Source organism: Astatotilapia calliptera, chromosome 6 (genome assembly GCF_964374335.1).
Source record: "Astatotilapia calliptera chromosome 6, fAstCal68.1, whole genome shotgun sequence".
Classification (NCBI taxonomy): domain Eukaryota; kingdom Metazoa; phylum Chordata; class Actinopteri; order Cichliformes; family Cichlidae; genus Astatotilapia; species Astatotilapia calliptera.
The window spans coordinates 34,035,588-34,062,452 of NC_137427.1; the positions used below are offsets into that span (position 1 = coordinate 34,035,588).

Consider the following 26,865-nt stretch of genomic DNA (forward strand, 5'->3'; position numbering starts at 1 on the left):
AGAGACCGTGCCTGGTAAGATAACACAACATTTATGCAGCACTGCCCCTGTGTGGTCACACTGAAACACAACAGCTTCTCATTTTCTTCACTAGTCGCTGCTGAAAGTGTAATTTTAATCATCCCTTCACCAAAAAAAACCCCCATTAAAATAAAAATAATGAAACTAATCAAATGAATTAACTCTTGATGATCTTATTATTAGTTTCTATCATCCACCTACTTTCTTACTGCCTCATCTCACACACACTCTCTCTACTCAGCATCCTCCAGTTTTTATTTGTCTGTCCTTCCAGAACAATCAGTCAATATAGCTGACTGAGTTCTCCTCGAGGCATAATTGCAGTTTTATCATCCCCATTCTTTTAATTTTACAACTTGTTAGTTGTATTGTTTGTCATAATCTGTCATCACCAATAAAATCCTGAAAGTTTATATAAGAAGAACTTACAAAATACCTTTTGTAGTATTTTGCAAGACAATCCAGGGATCAGAGTCAAGCTTTTAAAAATGGGTTAAATAAAATTATGTGGCCACATGTTTGTAGTCAAAGTAAATTATTGTGTTTGTGTGCAAAATCCCAGTCATAAAAAGAGCAGCTTATAATAATGTGTTCACTGTTATAACAATGCAAATTGAATCGAACGCACTCTGAGGGAGTATAAGTTAAAGTACAACACCACCTCGCCTCTGTTTGATAAGCCAACGGCAGGAGAAGACATTTTACTAACAGAGATAAACGTTAGCAGCTGCTAACCATCTGCAGGCAGACTGGAAGTAAAACTCCTGCAAACCCAAAACTTGCCACTGTTTTACCTTTTTATATAAGTGGCACAAAAATGTAAAGAGACTAAATTTAACTTCACTTGTAAACTGTTGTTTTTGTTAGTCTGTGAGCTTTGAGTGCAGAAACAGTGAGTATCCTCAAACCACAAAACACATACTGTGCACACTTTTTTCTTTCTGCTGCATTAATGAACGTGCTTGACACGAATTCTCCTGGTATCATGTCTTGACCACAGCTCTGACTTACAGCTGGAATTGAGTGCCAACTTCGCAGTAGCTCCAGTAGTGATTGCAAAATGCATGGACGTCTCTTCTCTTTCAAAATATTGTATATAGTCAGGGCTGGACTGGCCATCGGGCATACTGGGCATTTGCCCGATGGGCCGCTCGTGATTTTTCGTTTTTATGGGCCGATGGGGTTTTATTTCTTTTCTTTTTTAACGATATAAATAAATGGTGGTGGATTGGCCAGTTGGTCATGATCGACTCTGGGCTTGACCAGTTACAGCAGAGGAGGTCGAACTTTAAAGTTGAGGTGAAAAGGAACGCGATTTCATAACTACTTCAGCTAGAAAGATGCTAATTCAATCATGAAACTGATCAATGATCAGCTGATCAGCTTTTCTCTCTGCGCCAGAAAGAGGGAACCAGCAGATGTCGTGCTAAACAACAGCAGCACGTTTAAGCTTGATCAGCTGTCGGTAGAATTTATTTAATGTTAATTTCTAGTATCAGCTGATGTTGGCTGGAGCCACGGCTGTAAAGCTGCTGGTCATGATATCGGTTTGGATATGTGGTGAGAGGGAAACATGAAGATGAAACCAGGAGATGTCCTTACTGAATCATCAGAGCTGAACAGGTGATGGAGAAACAGGTTCACCTTTTAGGTGACATGAATGAGTTGAAGGGAAGTTATGAACTGTTTCTGACAGACAAATAACATCAGGATCCTTACGTTTCTTTCATATTCTCATTTAAAATGTCTCGCTTTTAATAAATATTTATCTGAATCTTACAACCAAAGTTTTCATCTGATGTAAAATGTATAGAAATACATTATTGTATTCAGTAAATATTAAGTCTAGTATATACCCTAGTAAGTTATAGTGTTCTTTCCTTTGGGAAGGTACCATCTGTGCAGTCTGCAATTCTGTTGAAGAAAGATGTTGAATCTATTTGATTACAGGAGAAAAATAATAGATTTCTGTGCATTTGTTTGATACATGTATTAAAGTAAAATCAGTTTTGTCAATTAAGCATCTTGAAACAGAGGGTGGGGGAGTGGTGGCAACCCTATTAGTTAGGTATATGTAATTATAAATTAGGTTGTTTTATATTTTTGCTAAAGACCGTTTAGAATACCAGAATAGGGAGGGTGGTGTAGGTTTAAGTTTATTATAAAGACTTTATGACTTTTCCTATAATACCATGGTGGGCCGGTCACTAGTCAAAATGCCTGGGCTGATTTTTTGTCCCAGTCCAGCCCAGTATATAGTCAGCAGAGCAGAGAATAGACAATAGACAACACAATGGGTATTATGAGAGGAAGTGTATGAATAACCATTGATGTGTCAGATTTGCCTTCCTCGGCTGTAGTTTGCATTGAGTACAAATGGCCATGCTTGCATTGATAAGCAGCAAATTTTTTACTGTGGGACTGATGCTGATATTTCCAAGAGCAGTAAAACAGCAATAAAACATCATGAAGATGAAAATGCTCCTGTGTCCTCGTATCAGCCAAAAAGGTGAATTTGACTTGAAATGGCATTAAGGAGTTCTGTCTAAGTAGCAGTTGCTTCAGTGCTTACTTATCTTTCACCACTATCAGGAACTGTGGGCACAGCAACATTAACTGCCAAAGAAAAGAAGTCTGTCTCTCACTTCTCCTCCACCTCGTGCTGTTACTGGTGCTCAATTTGGTCTTTTGAAGAAACATTTTTCCAATTCAGCTCCCAATTTTAACCAGTTAAGCAACATCTCAAAATTAAAAACACTTCTGGAGGTGAAGAAGGCACATCTGGCTGCCCAATATATATCAACACAGCAGAACCTGTATGACAGTGAATGACCTGGACATAGTGCTTTTGATAAGTCATTACTGATTATTCACGTGAAATAAAATTCATATCAATCAACAAGGAACCTTTGAATTTGAACTAGCACCACTGAATGAACAATGGTCTGGGAGGTCAGTTCCTTGGTAATTAATATACAGATTCTCATGACCATTGATGAACAACTACTGATCAAAGGCCATTGATCAATGGGATCAGTGGTGCTAGTTTCAGTCATTTTGCAAATGTACTGTTTATAAGACTGGGGAAACCTGCAGTCAGCTGAGACTGAAGAAGTCACTTGGATGAGTGACGAAATGTTTCTCTCACTGAAAACGCTACGTCCAGATGATGCATGCTCAGTCATCCAGGTAAGTAAATCCCAAAAGGTTGATTCTTTTAAAGTCATGTAATAATTACAATAATTAACTTGTGGGTGGGGCAAAACACGCCCACACTACTGTTGCTGTGCTCTTAGCTGCTTCCATGCTACGTTAGCCCTCCTGTGGCATGTTGAAGTAAAACCAGAAGTGAATAATAGATCAGCTCATTGTCACCAATATCTGACCAAGGTTTTTTTGTAAATATGGGACTGATATCTAATCAAACTATTGGATTAGTGGGTCCCTAATACTAATAGCCTATGCAAAATAAACAAATAAAAATCTCTTCCAAGGTTGTTAGTGAGTTCAATTTTGTTTAAACAATTATTGCACACTTTCTGTAAATCCAATAAACTTCATTTCACTTCTCAAATATCACTGTGTGTGTCTCCCATGTGTTATGTTTAACTGACATTTTTTATTGTAACAACCAACGATTTATACAGGAAAATAGAATAGAATAGAATAGAATAGAATTCAACTTTATTGTCATTGCACATGCACAGGTACAGGGCAACGAAATGCAGTTTGCATCCATCCAGAAGTGCTTTAGTGATATAGATATATTACAATATACATTAGCAATAGTATAGATATGTGAGTATATTACAGAAATGGGTCTATTATGGTATGTTATAATGTACACGGTATGAAGTATGTTGTGAATATTCTATAACTATAGGTATGTACAGGCTGTAGTGAGTACAAGCTATGTACAGGCTATGAACTGTCATGATCCTGGGTCTGTTGACCCAGCGTTTTGAGTTTTAGTTTATGTAAGCCCGTCAGGTTTCCTAAGTTCATTTGTTATCATGCCTAGGTGTTTCTAGTTCTTATTATTTCCCCTTCGTGTTTCCAACTATGTTAAATCTCCCCTGCTCTTCATGCGTTTCATGTCTGTGTCTTACATTGTCAGTTCGGGTTGTCATGTCTATGTCTCTTTATGTTTCCTGTTTTATTGTGAAGAGGTCTGGTGTTTCTGTGTTCATCGTGTTCAGTTTTACTCTCCCACGGTGACGTCATTATGTTCGTGTGTGCCAGCTGTTTCCCCATGTGTTCCCACTTCCCTCATCATCCTGTGTGTATTTAGTCCGTGTGCTTTCAGTCATTTGTTGTCAGGTCGTCTGCTCATCCATGTCTCATCCCCAGGTACCCATGTCAGTTCACTATGGTTAAGGTTTTTCATGTTTTGTTATTAGTTCACCCAGTTTAGGTTATTGTTTAGTTTTCACCGATGCCCGATTATTTTTACCCTCATTGCTAGCCTCAATAAATGGCTTGTTTTGTTTATCCACACTACGTTTTGGTCTGCGTTTGAGTCCTCCTCTGCAACACATACGGTCTGCCCCAGCCAGACCGTGACATGAACAGGATATAAATATGAAAAACTATACAGAATATGAAATAAATAACTTTACAGAAATCTGAGATATACAGTTATACAGAAATGGGAACTATGCAAGTTATAAACAGTTGTAGGATTAAAGATTATCGAATGTACAGAATGATTATTACAGAGCTATACAGTAGTGCAGTTAAGATAAGTGAGGGTGTAGATAGTTTCTACAGAGGCTATATAAAGTGCTAGTGGTTGTGAGTGGTGGTTCAGTCCATGTTATTATTGTGTGTTTGAGGGTACGGTTGTCCATTGTGGGTGTGTGTATGTTCAGTCCATGTGTTAACGTGGGTCAGATGTCAGGAGGCAGAGTTCAGGAGTCTGACAGCTGTGGGGAAGAAGCTGTACCTGGTGGTCTTAGTCCGGAGGCTCTTGTAGCGCCTCCCAGAGGGCAGGAGGGTGAAGAGTCCATGTGATGGGTGACTGGGGTCTTTGATGATTTTCCCAGCCCTTTTCAGACACCGCTTCCTGTAGATGTCTTTTATGGCAGGAAGTGGTGCTCCGGCGATGCGCTGGGCAGTTTTCACGACCCTCTGCAACGCCTTCCGGTCCGAGGCAGAGCAGTTCCCGTACCAGACTGTTATACAGTTGGTCAGGATGCTCTCGATGGTGCAACGATAGAAGTTCACCAGGATGTCTGAGGACAGGTGTTTCTTCCTCAGAGTCCTCAAGAAGAAGAGGTGCTGGTGAGCCTTCTTGACCAGCTTGGAGCAGTTGGTCGTCCAGGTGAGATCCTCGGAGATGTGGACTCCCAGGAACTTGAAGCTGCTCACACGCTCCACAGCCGTCCCCTTAATGTGGATGGGTGGATGTGGGTCAGCATTCCTCCTGTAGTTGACGATGAGCTCCTTGGTCTTCTCGGTGTTAAGCAGCAGGTTGTTTCTGTCGCACCACTCAGCCAGACGATCCACCTCCTCCCTGTAGGCGGCCTCATCGTTGTCAGTGATGAGGCCAATCACCGTGGTGTCATCTGCAAACTTAATGATGGTGTTGGAACCATCAGCAGGTCTGCAGTCGTGGGTGAAGAGGGAGTAGAGGAAAGGGCTCATCACACAGCCTTGTATAATGACTATTAACAATGTTGCCCAAACTTTTGCATCCCACTGTACGTTATACTAACAGTGGACTATTGCAGGCTGTTCTTTTCTTACTTCTTTACTGATTCATCTCACATCTACTCTCTCTACTCTGCATCATCGCACTTTATATTTTTCTTTTCTTTTCCCCGTGTCCTTCTCTATTCCTTTTTCATCTTCCTTTTTCTGATTCCATCTTTTAATATTCTCAGCCACAGCCTCTCAGAACAATCAGTCAATATGATCTGTCATCAAAAATAAAAGGCTCAAAGTTAATATTACAACCACTTCTCAAATAAGTATTTTGAAATCATGGTCAGTGATCATAAAATATACTCCACAGCGTTTGCCATGACACTGAAAATTGAGCACAGATACTTCCTGTTTCGAGTGATCATCTGTTAGTTGCTCATGTGCACGAGTCATGTAGCACCAAGAGACTGATTAAATGTTAGAACAGGAGACTGTGCAGCACCCACTGGACCATAGTACATGTAGAGCACTTTTAGAACGGTAAACACGACTGTTGAGTGAATTTATGGTGACATACTGTCACGGTCTGCGGAGGCAGACCGTGCGGAAATGTGTGTGGAGGACCCAGGAGCGAACACAAGCGAGGATGCAGGAGTGGAGTTAAACAAAAGCGAGCCTTTATTCTGGCTGATGAAAGGAACAAAACAGAGTGAGGGCAGCATAAGAGTAATAGTTCAAACAGAAACCTAAACTGGACATAAACTAAGGAAAAGCTATGGCTGGAGATACGGAACACAGGGGGTGGTAACACAGACGACGCGACACAGACTACATGAAACACAGAGACTAAATACACAAGAGGGATGATCAGGGGAAGTGGCCACACATGGGAACACAGCTGACACAGATAAACATAACATGACATGGCAGGAGTAAACAACACTGACGGGAGACTGTTAAAGTAAAACAGGAAGTACACAGGTGCAAACAGGAGGAGAGAGAGAGAGCGCGGGCATAGTGGGCTGGGGAAACATGGAATGAAACAAGGAGGGACGAGGGCTCACAGATACACAGAGGGGCACACAGGGGGTAAAAGCCATGAAGGGAAAACACTCAGGGAACAACACAACAGGGCAACTCAGGAAACATGGCCTAAATAGGGAACAAAATACAAACATACAAGAAAACTAAGAATACTGGGCCAACATGACATCAGGACCATGACATCACCCCCCCCCATAAGGGCTGGCTCCAGACAGCCCAAACACAGGAAAACAAAAACCAAACAGAAACGACCCAGGGCGGCGGGGGCCCAGGACGGAGGGCCCGGAACAGAAAACAAAAACGAGCAACAGAAAACACAGGAGCACAAGACCATAGTTCAAATAAAGTTCAGGGGGCCGACCCAGAGCCCACCGGCACAAAAGTTCACGGGTCACACGGTCGGGGGGGCGACCGGGCGGGTGGCACAGGTGACAGAGCTGGTCCGGAGGCCGGCCGCGCGGAAGGCAACGGCGGAGGAGACGACGGAGCAGTTCAGGAGGCCGGCCGCGCGGAAGGCAGCGGCGGCGGCGGAGGAGACGACGGAGCAGTTCAGGGGGCCGGCCGCGCGGAAGGCAGCGGCGGCTCTCCAGTCTCAGGCGTGCTGGCCATGGCCTGGTGGGCACAGGACCAGTCGAGGCAGGACCAGACGAGGCAGGACCAGACGAGGCAGGACCAGACGAGGACGAAGACTCGGAGGCTGGGCCAGACGAGGACGAAGACTCGGAGGCTGGGCCAGACGAGGACGAAGACTCGGAGGCTGGGCCAGACGAGGACTCAGAGGCTGGGCCAGACGAGGACTCGGAGGCTGGGCCAGACGAAGACTCGGAGGCTGGGCCAGACGAAGACTCGGAGGCTGGGCCAGACGAAGACTCGGAGGCTGGAGCTGCAGCAGACGAAGACTCGGAGGCTGGAGCTGCAGCAGACGAAGACTCGGAGGCTGGAGCTGCAGCAGACGAAGACTCGGAGGTTGCAGCAGACGAAGGCTCTGAGGCTGCAGCAGACGAAGGCTCTGAGGCTGCAGCAGACGAAGGCTCTGAGGCTGCAGCAGACGAAGGACAGGCTGGAGCTGCAGCAGACGAAGCACAGGCTGGAGCTGCAGCAGACGAAGGCTCTGAGGCTGCAGCAGACGAAGGCTCTGAGGCTGCAGCAGGCGAAGGCTCTGAGGCTGCAGCAGACGAAGGCTCTGAGGCTGCAGCAGACGAAGGCTCTGAGGCTGCAGCAGACGAAGCACAGGCTGGAGCTGCAGCAGACGAAGCACAGGCTGGAGCTGCAGCAGACGAAGGCTCTGAGGCTGCAGCAGACGAAGGCTCTGAGGCTGCAGCAGACGAAGGCTCTGAGGCTGCAGCAGACGAAGCACAGGCTGGAGCTGCAGCAGACGGTGGCTGGATGGGCTCCTCGGGCCCTCCAGCGGAGACAGGTGTCAATGGAAAATTGTATTTAGTAGTCAGTATAATCTTTTAGTGATATAAGTTTGCTTATGGTAGGATGCTGTTTGTAGTTATTTGGTAGTGACAGGATGTGTGATTTTTAGCAGGCTTGGTTCACCCCCACATCCTGGGAGCGTGGGAGAGGTCGTACCTTGTTTTATTGTTTTAACGTAGCTATGTCTGTTTTAGTCTAAGTGCTTTAACTGCTGGACTTCCTCACCGTGCCATCTAGGGTGGGGGAGACTACCCTCTTTATGACCAAGGATGTACCCTTTGTTCTTTCATGTATATGACCCTTTGATCACATCACACACACACACACACACACACACACACACACACACACACACACACACACACACACACACACACACACACACACACACACCACTGAAGTATAAATAAAGACCAGGGCAAAGCTCAGGGCGAGTCTCAGTCTGGAGGCTGCCCTTGCTAGCAATAACTCTGTGTGTTTCTCTTCTCTGAGTCTTTACTGAAGAAGTGTTTTAGAATATTTTCCCTAACATTGATTTGGTCCTTCGTAGCCGGATCAGAAAATATCAGAATTGTTATCTGTGACTCTGTTCCAAGATCCAGCACTGATTCCTGACGCCGTGGGGAGCCAGCACCGAAGCCTGTGCACAGCCCTCTTGGATGAGGAGAGAGCCCCAGGACGTTAAATTCGGGTCTGGGCCGGTGTTATAATCTGGTCCACGGCGGTGGGATTCAGTCCAATGATCTGAATCACCAGTGGGACGTCAGGGGTGAGAAACACTATTTTGGTATATAAGACGGCCGCAAAGGTTTAAAGAAACGTGATAAATTAGGTTGGGTTCGCCGAAAGGAGCTGAATTAGACTTAGGTTTTAGAGGTAGCCGAAATTACTTCGTGACAAATTCAAATGAAAACACGTTGAGACAGAGGAATTAAAATAGGTTGGGTTCGCCGGAAGGAGCCGAATTTGACTAGTTTTAGAGGTAGCTGAAATTATCTCGTGACAAATTAGCGCGCAAATGTCTATGTGTGTGTATGTGTCTGGAAGTAAGTTGATTTTACAGCACAATACGCTGCTGAACTACTTCCATTTTTGTTTTCTTTGCTGAGGCTCACGTGCTGGTGACAAAGGAGAACGGTTGAGTTTCAACTCATAAAACTGATACCGCTTCACCGTTAGGGTGAAGTCGAAGGCCGTATCAGTAAACCACTTTGAAGTCAAGCGTGCCAGCGATGGCCCAGCAAAATCTTTGAAAATGGGGGCTAAACAAGTGAAATTAACACCTGATGAGAAATGTCTAGAAAAACAGCAAGCCGGAGCACGATTAATCCAAAAGAAAGAGAGAGGAATGCATCGTGGAAGAGCAAGAGGTAGAAGAAACAAAGTAGACAGTAACTCAGAATAGGATAGCAGCTCAGGTGAAGAGAGCAGTTCAGACTAGGAAGAACATAATAATCCCTCACCCAGCGAAAATTAGAGATCACAGTAGTTTGAAGTAGTTTAAAAAGGGTTGGAAACAGACCCGACTGAATAGATATAAATGCAAGAGGAGTAAAGTAAAATAAACAAAAAGCTAAATTACAACTTAATTTTGATGCATTCAAACTAATAATAAAAAAGATAACAACCTATAAACTGGTATTAATAATGAAAGCAGATAATTCACACAAACAGAACTATAACTGTGATAACTGGAGTGTGCAGCGTTTCCATGAGCAGTTTTCCTGCATCTTGACTTGTGTGTAGAGTGTTCATAACATCAGCATCATGTTTTTGTTTATTTGTTTTGTTGGGTTGAAAAATAGTTAAACTGGTGATCATATTTACGGATCACCATGGCACATATCATCAGCCATGTGATTTATTTTTGCAGATGACAAAGTGAGTGTGAATGTGTCTGACGTCACAGTGTTTTTGTGTGCTGTGTAAAAGTAATTGCCTTTGATTGTCTGAGTGGTGATTCTGCAGGTCACCAGCTATTGTAAAGAAGAAAAAAAAAAAGAGTGAAAAAGAGACAAAATTTACATTGTAGATGAAAAATAATTATAGGAAAAAAGGTTTTGTGTTGATCAGCCAAGAACAACTACAATCTTATTTTCTGCTTTTAAGAAAGGACTGTTCACAAAAGCAGAGAGAGAGAGATGTGTGTTGATTAAGCAGTGATGATAATAATGAAAATGTCTTAGTTTGTCACTTTCAGGTGAAAAACAGACCTGAATCAATTTTCCACATGCAGCAGTCGGAAGAAAGTTATAGTTTAACATCATTGGAAACATGCAGGCCAAGTTTCTGGCTAACTTATTTACAGCACCGTGTGTCTCTCAACCTCACAAGCAAGTGCTCACTCCTCCCTGAAGAATGCAGCTCCAAAGAGCAATAAAATGGTAGATAAAGAGACAGCAGCAAGTCCTGAACAAAGAGTCCCAGCAAAGCAGCAGCAATGTGGACAAACAGCATCAGAGAAGAAGAGCAAACCCATCATCCTGACTGATTGGATGAATGGCACTGTGTTTACAACAAGCTGAAACTTCACTGTGCATGTGAAGAAAACGTTTGAGGAGAACTGAACAGTTGGAGTTTGACATTTGCCACCTGTGGAGTAAAATGGCAAGAAGAGACAGTGGAACACAGGACAAAGCTGAAGGAGAACTGCCGGCTGTTGGACTGTTGAAGTGGGAGAGGACAAAAGAGTGAGAGGACAACAGAGTGAGAAGACTAGGTGAGAACACAGAGGAATGCTGTTATTTAATGTGGGAAATCAAAATTTGGGTTAGCAAACCTGGGGAAAAGAAAACTGACTGCTTAAGTTGGAAAATTGAGAAGGAGTCTGGATATATGCAAATATAAAAAACATATACATCATATACAAAATCACACAGACAAGAAGAACATGCATTAACCCTACTAACACTTCCAAACACAAGAGAGCTCATGAAGATTAGACAACATTTTAAGCATGTCAGTCTGTTTATCATCTTGTCCAAGTCACCTCGTGTGATGCAAAAACCAGTGGACTTATAGCACATTAGTTAAGAAATTATTAAATAACAGTAGAGAAATGTGTAGGAAAGGCAGTTTTAAGAACATGCTCTGCTGGAGATGCAGCTCCACAGACATGCATTAAACCTGCCTAATAACACAAACACATGCAATGAAAATTAGCTTGTTATCTTTCATCAGTGTTAAAATAGTGTCAATTTAGTAGACACTTGTTATCAAATACTGAATTTATCCTAAAGAAAAGAAATTGACGCTCTAGGTTGCAGGACAACAATTTAACTGTTGTGGGAAAAAAGGATCCTGGTTTGATAAATCAGTGATCAGACAATAAATTTAGTGTTAAAATGGTAAATTGGGAGAAGCTTCCTGCTTGATTGATGCAGCAAGTAATTTACTGTATGAGGGAAATTGTCTTTTGTGATACTATTTTGAACATGCTTTCCTGTTGTCCTGTCAACTTAGTGGGTTAATAGCTGATATGCAAATTAGTTGATCGGTTTTAGATTAATGAAAGGTGATTGAATTCTAGCACGAGTGAATGAGATGTGTTGGAGTTGTTGTGTGTTGAGTGGAGACTCTAAAACACTGAGTTTCCTGTTTTGATGTGCGAGTGAATCCTGTATTTAGATACACAACTCTGAATACGTCAGAACAAACGTCTTTTGTGAAGTGCATGACAGCATGTCACATGTTTTATGATGAAGGAAAAAAGGAAAAATTGAATAAAATAGATCTGTGGTTTAGATGAGTGAAGAGCACAGACCTGGTGATTAAACTCATAGCTAATAAGACATTAGGGTTATGTTGTGTTTTGTGCAGCTGATGATTGATTTGGAGTGAATCTAGCTGATGATTTTTATTTTTATTTTTTTCTGTTGTGAAGTCGAGCCTGCCGATTAGTATGATGGTATGATGAACCATGCTAATGGTATGATTTACCTGAGATGAGGAGTTTGTGTCATGACTTAACAAGGCCTTTTTATTTTGATACTTTTACAGTGCATTGAAAGTTTGGTTTGATAATCTCTGTTATTTTTCATTTTTATCTTTTGAACAAGCACTGATTTTGTTTGTCTATTTTTTTCTTTAAGCAGATCTGCACGTCGGGAATTAAAAGTGCTACACGTTGTCGAGAAAATTGTGTCAAGTGAGTTTTCTCCACATTAAAATGGGCTTTGGAGAAGGCTGCTTATTATAAGTGTCCCAGCCTAAAAAAAGGATTCAGCGATGTAATCCTAGCTAAAGTTCTTCTTTCTCTTTTGAAATGACGTCATTTTGCTGGGAGTGGAAACTAAATGCGACGATAGGTTCCACTATCAGCAAAGAAAGAAAAAATGAATGTATGAATGTATGAGTAAAGGAGAAATAAAACTGACTGGTAAAAACTGACAGGACTTGACCACGACTCAAGGTTAACCTCCACCTAGACAGGACAAAAGGGTGGATGAATTTATGTGGGGTTTTTTTTTTGTTACAGGAGCAGAAAGATGACAGCAACATTCGAGGTTGCATAATGGTTTAACCTTTGAAATGCCATTTTCTGTGTCTGTGCATCTACCAGGGGTGTTATTCACTACCTTGTGTTGCTTATAGAGGTAACGGTGACAAAGTATGCATATGCCTGCGCAGCGCTAACATTTGCATTTTCTCTTCTGCAGCATTGCAGTTTTTCATGTGTTTGATCATGTGATTTATAAGAGGATTAGTTAATGTTTTTTTACTACAGGATTTCTGGGTTTATATGTGAATGACATTCTTTCTACAGCTAGGGATGGCTAACTTTATGGTGTTTTTATGGCACCTCTGGAATGTGGATGGCTGACGCCTGCCCACCAGGATAATCAATGTGTGTTGCCAATGTTTGTTTTTGGAGACTGCATGTAAAAGATTCAGCTGAAGCGGACAAGTGACATGAGACAAACAAATAAGAGATGCAGTGTTATGGAATAGTTAATATGGGCTCATTTGCTGGCCACTCTTGAGCCCATAAATAATATATGAGTGGAGTGACTTTGCTTACGAGAAGTCACTGATTACATTACTGTTGACTGAGTACATGGGATGATCCATGTCTGAGGCAAATTATGGTATTAATTGTAGTTTACTGATTTGAGAAAACCTGCACATGACACTTGTCTTGCTAGTGCTGAATGCTTATTACTTTTATGATATAATTGTTTATAGGTGTGAAGTTTGATTTCACTTCCAGATTTTGCTTTCCAGGCCATGATGGTGTGTATGCAGGCTCCTGGCAGAGCCAGGTGTTATGCAAAACACACTAACATTTTATTGCAGGATTATAGGTCCAGGGTGGTGCTGCTCCAGAGGAGGAGATGCCCTGATGTTACCTGGGATATGATCTAGCTAATCTTTTTCTTTAAGACAGGAATCTGATTTTGATGAGTTGACTCATGGGAGTGTCCATGTGTCAAGAGAAGGGATCCAGGATTAATATGAAACAATAAATTAACATAAAATTTCAGAATTAACATAAAATTTTGTTTTATATAATTTTTGTGGCGATTTGTGTGATTAACCGTTTATTTACAGGTATTAAACCTATGCAAGTGATGCATCCATGTTCAGATGAGGCTTTGATGGCCTATAAGTGAAGTTCACTGAACTAAAGAATGTGGTTTGATGATTGTTGACATGCTCTAGAAGTTTTTCCTCCTAGCAAGGAAATACAGGTGCAGCAGTAATCTCCTGAGAAATCTTCAGAGGCCCAGTGAGAAGCGAGAACCATTCCAGGCATAACTGACAGCCCAGGCAGTGGTTGAGGTCAAAGGTCGAGCTGGTTGGGGCCCATCATGAGATCAGACTTTGGAGCCACAGCAAGGACCATGAAACTGCGTTGGAATGAGAGCTGTGCCAAAAGGGCTTTCCAGAGGCCAACAGAGGAGATTGTGGACAGAAGATGGGCACCTGAAGGATGAGGGGAGCGTGCCAAGCTCCATCGACAGCGCAGAAGGAATCTAAGGATGATATCATGATTCTGTGAGAGCACAGGAACCAGAAGCTATGGTGGTGATGACAGCAGTTTCCTATGAACATCACCTAATGCTGTGTCACTATACTGTGCATACGCTGGCACATTGAAGACTGCTGGGATCATAACGCCAGTAAGATAACTGGACCCAGCACCCTTTCTACAAAGAGGTTTTTCTGCAGAGGATGGACAGTAGAAGAGTCATAAGTATTCCTACCGCAGGATGAAGGCCTGAAGTGAGGTGATGGGGGTTGATAGAGGCCAATTCAATTGCTTCTGACCATTTCAACTGCCTGCAAAATACCGGAAATAACCACTCCATGTATTACCAGCAAGAGAAAGGTAACAGACCCCTTGGAGACACCACAAATTGTGTCCAAACTGCAAGCCACGGAGAGGGCGCACCTGTGAACATGAGTGGGCCCTCTAACGGCACGTACTGGGTGCAAGGAATGGCCTGGTTATGTGGACAACGGGCATATTTCATACTGCCCCCAGACTGGACAGGAACATGTGCTCCTATATTCCTGTCAGACCACACCTTCAGGATGACTGCAGTGAACACCACTTCTACAGTACGCCGGAAAAGAAGATTAGCGATTCCTGAACTTCAACCACATGACCCGATATGGGGAGGCGATGTGCCCGAGGAATTCAAGTTATGGACTACTGGACAGAAAGTACTCCATTCATTGTTCCCCTGGGTGGGAGCTGGAAAAAACATGCTGAGAATTGAAACTCTGGATTACCGGTTTGGACTTTTCCTGAACGCTTCATGTAAGATCAACGAACAGCAGAACCAGGAAATTGATGCATTACGGATTACAGCGATGCAACATCAAGTAGCTCTGGACATGATATTAGCAGAAAAAGGGGGGTTTTGCGTCCTTCTTAATACCACATGCTGCACTTACATACCAGACGACGTGCATTCATCAAACATGACTGACGCCCTGAATGTTTTGAGACAGATCCAGCAGGCTCAAAATCAGGACTATGTAAGTGATACAAGTGACTGGTTCTCTTGGCTATACACTGGCTCCTGGTTACAGGTGTTAAAAAGACTACTCATCGGAGTTGGGATATTTTTATTTTTATTTTGTGTTTTTGTAACGTGTATATTGCCATGCCTAAGACTCATGATTAACCGCATAATATTTTCTACTGTTGCTGCATATGCAGCTGTGACAAATGATGATGATAACTTTGGCCTGTTGGAACATGAAGACTTTGTGTGATTAATGACGATGTGACAGAAAATGTACGACAAGATGTTACAAACTGATATCTCACTTTAAAAGTTTTTTCTGACAACAGGCGGGAATGTCAATGGAAAATTGTATTTAGTAGTCAGTATAATCTTTTAGTGATATAAGTTTGCTTATGGTAGGATGCTGTTTGTAGTTATTTGGTAGTGACAGGATGTGTGATTTTTAGCAGGCTTGGTTCACCCCCACATCCTGGGAGCGTGGGAGAGGTCGTACCTTGTTTTATTGTTTTAACGTAGCTATGTCTGTTTTAGTCTAAGTGCTTTAACTGCTGGACTTCCTCACCGTGCCATCTAGGGTGGGGGAGACTACCCTCTTTATGACCAAGGATGTACCCTTTGTTCTTTCATGTATATGACCCTTTGATCACATCACACACACACACACACACACACACACACACACACACACACACACACACACACACACACACACACACACACACACCACTGAAGTATAAATAAAGACCAGGGCAAAGCTCAGGGCGAGTCTCAGTCTGGAGGCTGCCCTTGCTAGCAATAACTCTGTGTGTTTCTCTTCTCTGAGTCTTTACTGAAGAAGTGTTTTAGAATATTTTCCCTAACACAGGAGGCTGAACGGGGCCCTCGGACCCTCCAGCGGAGACAGGAGGCTGAACGGGCCCCTCGGACCCTCCAGCGGAGACAGGAGGCTGAACGGGCCCCTCGGACCCTCCAGCGGAGACAGGAGGCTGAACGGGCCCCTCGGACCCTCCAGCGGAGACAGGAGGCTGAACGGGCCCCTCGGACCCTCCAGCGGAGACAGGAGGCTGAACGGGCCCCTCGGACCCTCCAGCGGAGACAGGAGGCTGAACGGGCTCCTCGGGCCCCCCAGCTGACGAGGTAGATGGCGGCGTGGGAGCCGCGGAGTCCTGGATGAGCTCGTCCGAGCTCCCAGCAGGAGCCGATGCAGAGCCAGAGAGATTTGGGACCCCTGGCTGAATGTTAAGCTGACCAGCGGACCGTACTGCCATCGGGGACTGGGCCACTGGAGACGCGGGGAGCTGAGCTACTGGGGCCTGCGCTACAGGCGGCACTGGAGCTACTGGGGCCTGCGCTACAGGCGGCACTGGAGCTACTGGGGCCTGCGCTACAGGCGGCACTGGAGCTACTGGGGTCTGCGCTACAGGCGGCACTGGAGCTACTGGGGCCTGCGCTACAGGCGGCACTGGAGCTACTGGGGCCTGCGCTACAGGCGGCACTGGAGCTACTGGGGCCTGAACTGAAACAGGTGGCTCTGGAAACTGAGCTGAAAGTGGCTGCGGGGTAGGTGACACTGGTGTACTGGGGTGAAGGCAGCGAGGATGCAGTCTCTCTCCTAAGGGAGGATCAAATGATTTAGCGATAAATCTTGACGGGAAAAGATGCCGATGCTGAGAATACCAGGCAGCGGGGGCTTCCAGGAGGGTAGCTGACTGAACTGAGGGTGGCTGCGAGGGAGCTAACTGAACTGAGGGTGGCTGCGAGGGAGCTAACTGAACTGAGGGTGGCTGCGAGGGAGCTAACTGAACTGAGGGTGGCTGCGAGGCGGGACGTAGCGGTGCGCGATGGCGGCGAGAATGCCGCTTTTTCCTTGAAGTGGTGGTGGGCGAATCGTGGATCTCTGTGGCGACCGGCTCCTCGTCTTCCGACCACATCCGCGCCAGATAATAAGCGGGAGAAAAGTAGTCCGACCGAGGCGGCGAGGGCGGGCGGCCGGTCCGAGGCGGGACGGCTAGCGGGAGCTCCTCCTCAGAGATAAGCCAGGGCTTCCAGCGTAGCTTGTCCTCCCGATACGCCCGCAACACCTGCTGCCGCTCCTCCTCACCGAAGTCCACAGCCTCGGGCATCTCCGTGCAGTCAGGCGGTGGCGAAGATGCGGAAGCCGATGAAGCGGGAGCCAACGGTGTGTCGGTGGTGAGCCTCACCGTTCCGACTCTGACTGCCACTGGCTCATGAGGCAGTGGGGTAACATCGCAACAGCATGGCTCTGGCGAAGGCACACGCACACCGGGCCGCTGCGGCTGCGGATGGAGTTGGAGAGTGGTGACGAGAAAGTCAACGATCAGTGGGTGTAGTGCCTCCCATAACCAGGGAAATACAGACGCGCATACTCCCACTTGCCGGGCTAACTCCTCCCGTTCCTCCACTCCGGAACACTGCAGCCATTTAGTACATAGTGACTCCACCGTCTGGATGATCTTCTTCTCGTGTGTCGCTGGGTCCGGCATGGTCGCGTCGTACTGTCACGGCCTGCGGAGGCAGACCGTGCGGAAATGTGTGTGGAGGACCCAGGAGCGAACACAAGCGAGGATGCAGGAGTGGAGTTAAACAAAAGCGAGCCTTTATTCTGGCTGATGAAAGGAACAAAACAGAGTGAGGGCAGCATAAGAGTAATAGTTCAAACAGAAACCTAAACTGGACATAAACTAAGGAAAAGCTATGGCTGGAGATACGGAACACAGGGGGTGGTAACACAGACGACGCGACACAGACTACATGAAACACAGAGACTAAATACACAAGAGGGATGATCAGGGGAAGTGGCCACACATGGGAACACAGCTGACACAGATAAACATAACATGACATGGCAGGAGTAAACAACACTGACGGGAGACTGTCAAAGTAAAACAGGAAGTACACAGAGGTGCAAACAGGAGGAGAGAGAGAGAGCGCGGGCATAGTGGGCTGGGGAAACATGGAATGAAACAAGGAGGGACGAGGGCTCACAGATACACAGAGGGGCACACAGGGGGTAAAAGCCATGAAGGGAAAACACTCAGGGAACAACACAACAGGGCAACTCAGGAAACATGGCCTAAATAGGGAACAAAATACAAACATACAAGAAAACTAAGAATACTGGGCCAACATGGCCCAGGACCATGATACATACATGGCACAGTCTGACAAAAATACTATTAGCAACTATTTCATTCTTCCTCCAAAGTGTGCAGCACTCATACTGTGCAAAACAAAATGCCAAAATGGAACAGAACAAAATAAAAACGTTGAAAAACAACAACTCTATGAATAAAGTCTTCTGTGTTAACAGACAGTGAAAGAATCAGAGAGAAAGAAGTGTCATGAGAAACAAAACAGATGGTTTTATCAGGTGGGGTTGGGAAAACTGCATAATTCTCTCTTCACTTCCTCATCTCACCTGTTTTGTCTCTCTGTCCTCAACTATATGTACACTATTACACTGTGGTAATATTTAATCAAGTTTAGGGAGGAAGGTGACAGACTCGCTCTGCTTGCCTCTGTTTGATTAGCTGACAGCAAAAGAGGCTATTTGCTAAATGCAGAAAGTTTGGAAGTAAAGCAAACAAAGCAGCAGCAGAGCCAACAGAGCCAACCTAGAACCTAGTGGTTCTAGTTTCACTTGTAAAGAAACATTGTGCACACACACACACAAGGACCATGTTAACGTTTCACACTCTCAGGAACCAAAGCTGTAGGACATAACTCTAGTCTGATATGTTATATACTGCAGGTGAAACTGCACAACACAACAGCTGTGTCAGGCTCTTTCTTGTTCACCTTCAGTTGACTCAGCTCATATTTCACTGCTGTGGTTTAAACTCCTGTTTGCTTTGAAAAGACAATGACAAGAAAACACAATTATGGATTGGATTATTGTAATTATGATGTTCAAAAAACACATTTTAAAGAAAATACATGATTGTATTTTATACAATAATACATAAACGTTGTGCCTGCACAGAGTGGATAGTCAAACAAATTGAATCATCATACATACATTATTGTATATTTATTACTTCATATTTTTATTCTTATCGCTTTTTTATTATAGCACTAGGAATTAACAATAAGGGAAGGATTCTGGATCAGCGCCATGATGCAAACTTGTGGCCACAGTTTGAGTATGTGAGCGAGAGGAGCAGCGGAGGAGAGGAATTGGACTTTTCTGTGAGAGAGTGGAGCATGTTGGACCCTTTCCCTGTTTCCTTCGGACCCTGGAGCCCCGGACCGCCTTTTCACTGGCACTCTGTACATGTATTCACCTGGTGTTTTCTCACTAAATAAACGCACTGTCTTCTTTCACAAGGAATTCCTGTTGTGCGCCTGAGTCCGTCTAAAGAACGTGTCAGAAAGTGTTACAGACTAGTTGAGAAAAACTGCTGCATATGTTTTTAGTCCGGGTAAGAAAAAAATAAAACTAAAAATTTAATCTTCTGTTGCACCATCTGAGCCCATAGCAGAACCTTTGAAACATCATCATATGTGACAACAGTCAAGACAAAGGCCACTTTAATTTACTTAGCAAAATATCACAAATTTGACCCAAAAGGCTTTGTCACCTGGACACATCACAAACTGATCTGAAACAGCACAGAGTGAATATCAGAAAAATATGATGAAAAATCAAAGAAACAAACTGATTATTATTAAAATTGTGCTGTTATTAAAAAGCTAAGAATATGATCCGGGAGGATGTCAAACAACTTTTTATCCAAAAATTGATTTATATTTGATTATGAGTATTATTATTTATCCATGCGAACATGAATGACTAAGCTGCGCTGAAAGAATAAGAAATACCAACAAAAACTTAGAAAGTTGCAGCTGACCACTGAAAGAGGCACAGAGAAAAGTTTTAAGGCTGTTACCACAACTGATATGTGTTGCTTCTTGAAAATGTTGCTTCTCATAAGCAAGTATCGAACTGAACAGGAAATTCTAAGGCCCCGAGTTTTGTGCTCAGTGAGCCAGACGTAGTTGTTCAGCAGTATCACTTATTAAAATACAGGAAAGTGTGATACAAAATACAAACAAAAAAGAAAATAAAAACATTGTTAAATGAAGTCAGTCAATATCTTGCTAATTGAAGAACAGATGTTTTATAGTTTTTCCTTTATGCTACTCTTAGAAAAAGATATACACACACCCTAAAAAGTTGTGTGTGTATAAATTAACTTCAACTTTGAAATTATTCTGTTAAAAAACAACTTATTTTAACAAATGCAGTATCATTTCCTGGAGTATATGGATGACAAAGACTACAAATAATGAGGACACTTTTTTGTTAAGATGAAGAGATGTTCAACATTTGCATGAAAACTGTCCCAACGAACCAATGGGGTTTGTTGATAACATTAGGCTGTTTGATTGGTGGATCCATCACTAACTAAAAAATGAGGCTTAAAAGGTCCCAGCACAGCATTCACTGCAAGCTGAATGACAGCAATGGCTCATCTGAAGCTTCTTCTTCTTCTGTGTGTTGGTGAGTGAAATATTGCACTTATTTCTCAGGTTGCGACAAATTCTGTGTTACTAAAGGATTATTTAGGTTTTCACTAAACCACCAGATACTGTTTTTGTTCTTCTTTGTCTCTGCTTTGATATCAGTTATTATACATTTGTCAGAATGTTACAGTATCAGGAACACTGTCTCTACAGTATGATTGTACTTTTTCTTCTTTTCATCAACTCTTTGCAGACACATTTCTGCAACTATATTAACTAGAAAGAATATGTTGTTCTTCAGATGGAAGAAACAACCAGTTGTGAGTAAATTATTTTCTTTTTCAGGCATCACAGTCAGCACAGGAGTAGATTTGCACAAAAGGATCTATGGAGGCCAAAAGTGTCCAGACACTGAGCGTCAGTATCACGTGAAACTAAAGGCAACCAATGCAACACATGAAAGTCTCTGTGGTGGCTCACTGATCCATGAACGGTGGATTCTGACTGCAGCCCACTGCTGGGAAAATGAACCTGGATGGTGAGAAAACAACAGTTTCACTTATAAATGTTTTTAATAGAATTTAAAAGTTAGGACAGTATTTCAAATGCTCATGTTCTGTAATTGGAGTCGCTTACACTCATTTCCCCTTGTGCAGGGATATGTATGCAACTTTAGGAGTTCATCCATCATGGATAAAGTTATTATTTCAACGATCTTCAGATAAAAAAAAAAAAGGTGGAAATCACACGTGGATCATTTTTTGTGGGCATAAATACGATTGATGACATCATGCTACTGGAAATTCCTTCACAACCAGGCAGGAAAACCGTTGCCTTACCAGACTGTGCAAATCCTCCCAAAATGTAAGTTGTGCGCTTACCTAATAAGTCTGAATCCTTTCTGACTTTTCCACTTTTTTATTTTTATTTATTTGTATTATGATATTTCTTTATTCACAATGTTGAATATAAATGAAACTTGTATGGTTTGGATACTTACTAAAACAATATATGAAAGTGGCCACTTTCATGAGTAAACCATATCAGCCTTATATGATTCACTATATGAAATAGGCCAAATCTGCCAGTCTTTTATAAGTTTTCACTATTTCTTTTCCATATGGGACAGCTCAATCAACACAATATCACAGTAAAAACTTACATTACACTAAAGAAGGAGTTTAAACATAAACAACAGCAATGACAAACTCCCTCAGCAAGCATAATGTTTTTGTGGGATTGCACCACTATTCAATAACAAGTACAATCCTTCCAACTTTTCTTTATGTCAGGGCTCTGTGGCAGGCCTGAGGTGCCTCAGGCAGGGATGAGGACGCAAAATACAGGACTCATAGAGAATGAGTGGCAAATTAAAGAACCTCAGCTTTATTGCTGGCATGAAACAAAACATAAACCAAACTGAGAATGGTATGACAAGAACACATAGGCAATTCTGAGGATACAACACGACAGCGAGCAAAGGAAAACACAGGGCTTATATACACAGAGGCGTAATCAGGGAATGGGAAACAGGAGGGAGACGCAGCTGGGAGAAATTAGGGGTAACGAGTAGGGATGGGTATTGATAAGATTTTCACGATTCCGATTCCATTTTCGATTCTGTTTAACGATTCGATTCTTTATCGATTCTCTTATCGATTCTTTTTAAAAAAGGAGAACACTAAAGTCAATTAGCTTAGAACTTTGTTTTATATCTTCTCTTTGAACAAGATAGAAATTTAGGAGTAACATGGCCTTACAAACCTAACAGTGAGATCTTAAGAGATCCAGCCTACGGCTCTTCAGTGGTGTGTCACAGGGTCCCCAGGAAAAAAAATTGTAAATGTAAAATAATAAAACAAATATTCTTCTGTAGCAATAACAAAGTATAACATAAATTATTCTGTAGCAATTACACAAGAATATCCAGTAATGTCCCTGCCTACAATTAAACACATTCACTTACCGAAAATCGGGGGCATCTACTGTGCCAAATGGGTGCAAGCCTTTTACCACAAACTTAGTCACTGCTCGGTGACATTCGTCTATCCTGGCCTGAAAGGAGACGCTACCGGTAGACTTCAGCGAGAACTGCCAGCATCTGAGCCAGACTCTGTCTGTCTCTCTCATCATGGTCACCTAAATGCACAGTAATGGCAGGTTTTGTAATAAGGCCGATCGCGCTAACATAATATGTGCTGTTAGTTGATTATTTACCTGCCGCATTAACGGGAGAGGACGTGCAAACGTTACCGCTGCTGCTGGGTTGAGATTCACGAGTCCGGAGCGGAATTAAAGAAGCGACATTCATTTAACGTTATCGTGTGTTTTGTGAGCAAATGCTTTTGCATATTCGTAGTGTTTCCTCCCTTAAATGAAATGTCTACTTTGCAAGTTGCCCCGTTGTCATCCGTTCTCGTAAAGTATAACCAAACTTTTGAGCGTTTGAGCCGCCATGTTTCCTGCCAGGTAAATGACGCTCCGCAACGTGGTGACGTCATTCAGGGCGACTGGAATCGATAAGGGAATCGTTTGCAAAAATGGCAAACAATTCCAAGGAATTGAAACAGTGGGAACCGGTTCTCAACAAGAACCGGTTTTCGATACCCACCCCTAGTAACGAGACAGGGGGAAGCAAAACTGAATACACTGACATAAGACATGGACCTCCAAAGTAAAACAGGTAACAATCCACAAAGGCGCAGATTTGACACTGAACTAAACCTACACAAAGTACGAGGGCACAAGACATAAAACCTAAGAACAAAACCCTAAACCAGAATAAACTGAAACATGGAATTAAAACAAGACAATCAGAAGACATAAAAACCATAATACATAAAAATATAACAAACTGAAAATGCTGGGTCAAAATGACCCAGAACCGTGACACGTTATACTGTACACATTAACATCATTAACAACATTAAAAATAGTATTTCTGTGTCTTTTAGACAGTGAATTTCATTCAGCAAGTGGAATATGAAACATGAATGAATATAAAATAGGACCATTTAAGAAAAATAATATAATATAGTAATAATAAACATACTAATACCAGTTTAAAATAAATGATTATCATTTTCATTCATTCCCTCTAAAGAATAACTCTGTACTGTGTAGTCTGTTTGTAACAGGCAGCAGGTTTTTGTCCTTCCCAGGTTTGTATGTCTGGAGTTTAACCTCTGGCTCTGTTTCCCTTCTTATTTTGGTAGTCTCAGTGTGTGTTGTGTTCAGTTTTGCTCCCCCTGTTGTTTGCCTGATTGAGTTCACGTGTGTTACCTCATGTGTCCCATCTGCCTGATTACTTTGTGTGCATTTAAGTCCTTTGTTTTGTACTTTTGTTTGTCTGGATCTCTTTCTGGCTGTGTCCTGTTTGTCTGTTGCAATAGCCGAGCTAGCATTGCCAAGTACTCTATATTTAAAGCTGCTTTTGAGTTTAGTCCTGGATATTGGATCTGCCTGTCACACAGTGCATTATGAGAGTAACGGGTAAATAAGTCATTACTGAAAGAAATGTGATTCCTTTTAAGGCTGCTTGACTAAAGTGAAAATCATACAACATATTGAACTTCTAATCTGTCTTCATAGAGGTGTCCTTTAACAAATGTGAATTTAAAAAACAGTGAATAAGCTTTGAGATTGTATATAAGATCATCTTGTAGGGAAGTCATGGAATCCATTACCCACAACTAATAAGCAGGGTAATAAGAAAATATAATTTGATATAATATTATAAATGAAACCATGAAAGCCACTTACAGTGTTTGTTGCTCTAACTGATAACACGAGGCTCAGTGAAGCAAAAAATGTATCCAACCATGGAACGGTTTTCAGAACGGGATTTAGAAAGGTTCAAACAAGTTAATGCAGCAGGAGAAGATGGTTATCATGCAGATCAGGGCAGTAGTCCATCAACAGGATGACATCATACTTGTGAAGTTTCAAACCCATGACTGACATTATACCTGCATCTCCACCTGACTGACATCAACGATAATATCACTGAGCCTGGATCAAGAGTTAAGATTCCTTGTTTTGATTTTAGGAGTTACATCCATGACACGCAGTGAATGACAATGAAACACGTGTGGCAGACAGTGATGTGTGATATCTGAACCCTCAGTTACTCAGAGTTAGTAGCTGTAGCTGGACTGGAAATCCCCAGCATGCAGTGTACATCATTATGATTTATTATTTTATTCTGTGTTCACAAGACACGGGTGGATGTGGAATTAATTTGTGACAATTTTTTCTGTTTCTAGAAATGACGTCGTTCAGGTGGCAGGCTTTGGGAATTACCAGGTAGATAAGAACAACAATGAAAGTAAGAATAATTTTCTTGATTAGGTCAGTTTATTTTAAAATCTGATTTTGCTTTGTGTGTTATTATAGTTATATTTAATTTTGTATGAAAAAAAAGTTGTTGTTTTTTTGTCTCTTTTTTTTTTTACAGTGTATATATTATATGCCAGGTTCCCACCTTTTTAGATGCAGTTTTTTTTTAAGAAAACATTTTGCTTGAAAAATATTTGAATTGTTTGTAGAAATAAAGGAAAATATCATTTTCCTTAAGATTTTAGCTTTTGAAAGGTTATGAATGACTTTTGTTCTTTTCTTTTTTTTTTTTCTCTAGTCACTGGCCAACCACCTCATCTAAAGTGTGCAGACATGCATGTTGTTGACTGTGGACCTACCAGAAACTCTCAATGTGATGCACATGTGCCGTATAACAACAGGCTGTGTCTGAAAGAACCTAATGTAGATACACGTGAGGTAAGTTGACTGCTAACATTACTGTATATCATCTGTGTATGTTTTAGATCTTTTGGAAGAAACTTAAACACAAATTATATTTTTCTCTCTCAGGGTGATTCTGGTGGTGGAGTGATTTACAACAACATGATTTATGGGGTAATCAGTAGCGGTTATAAACGTGCCTGTACTGGACCAGCTGTTACTGTGAATGTCTGTCCTTACATGAACTGGATAAACCAGAAAATTAATCCATGAAGTAATGGAAAATAACTGAAGGAAAATAACATTCAGAATAAACAATCATCTCTACATGAAACTTGTGTGCTGTGTGTTGTGTCCAAAAAACTCACTGAAAAGCCTTCAGCTAATCCAAAATGCTGCAGCAAGAGTCCTGACAGGGACTAGAAAGAGAGAGCATATTTCTCCTGTTTTGGCTTCCCTTCATTGGCTTCCTGTTAAATCCAGAATTGAATTCAAAATCCTGCTCCTCACATACAAGGTCTTAAATAATCAGGCCCCATCTTATCTCAATGACCTTGTAGTACCATATCACCCTATTAGAGCACTTCGCTCTCGCTCTGCAGGCCTACTTGTTGTTCCTAGAGTATTTAAAAGTAGAATGGGAGGGAGAGCCTTCAGTTTTCAGCCCCCTCTTCTGTGGAACCAGCTTCCAGTTTGGATTCGGGAGACAGACACTATCTCTACTTTTAAGATTAGGCTTAAAACTTTCCTTTTTGCTAAAGCATATAGTTAGGGCTGGACCAGGTGACCCTGAATCCTCCCTTAGTTATGCTGCAATAGACATAGGCTGCCGGGGGATTCCCATGATGCATTGAGTTTTTCCTTTTTTTTGAGTTTTTCCTTTTCCAACTTTTGCATTGGTGATGGAGCTGCACCAAGAAATTCTTGGCCCATTGGCCGCATCACTGAAACCATGGCCGATGCACACGGAGTAGTTCGCCGTGTTAGAGTTAAGACACGAACAAATGAGCTGGAGAGGCCAATCAACAAAATATGTCTCCTGGTGGAGGCCATCTAGAGGAAACAATGAATGTTTGCCTCCAACTGAGCCAAGTTCTGGAACCTCTGGCTCTACATTTACACTGACACTCACTTTGCTCTACACTCCATTATACAACATACACCTTTTTTGAATACACACAAAGCAAACACATGAACAACAGAGACTTGAAATCATAGAACATTGACCTTTCCTTTTGTTTGGTTTTTAAGAAGACTTATACGGATGGACTACTGAAGAAAATTATTGGTATTGCATTTTGTGATGGCCACTTAGACAGATATAATTCATGTTACACAGGAATTAGGGGCCAGAATGTTGTGGCCATTTTTGTTGAATGTTTATAAAATGCAATTTGTATTCATTTTTTGTTTTTTCTTTAAAGGTGTAAGAATATACTGACCTGGTTTTGTTATGTAAATTTGTAATTAATTTTATTGGAGAAGCTTTTGGAAAGTGATTGGTTTATTAGCTTATGGACCCTCC

The 26,865-nt window shown here is 42.4% G+C and overlaps 1 long non-coding RNA gene across 1 annotated transcript; it reads left to right on the top strand.

The window, feature by feature from the left end:
- Window positions 1-24,100: 24,100 nt before the first annotated feature.
- On the top strand, window positions 24,101-25,674 carry LOC145429551 (uncharacterized). The gene is made up of 2 exons (XR_013909794.1): window positions 24,101-25,376; window positions 25,470-25,674. It is a non-coding gene; the product is annotated as an uncharacterized LOC145429551 (long non-coding RNA).
- The last annotated feature ends 1,191 nt before the right edge of the window (window positions 25,675-26,865 follow it).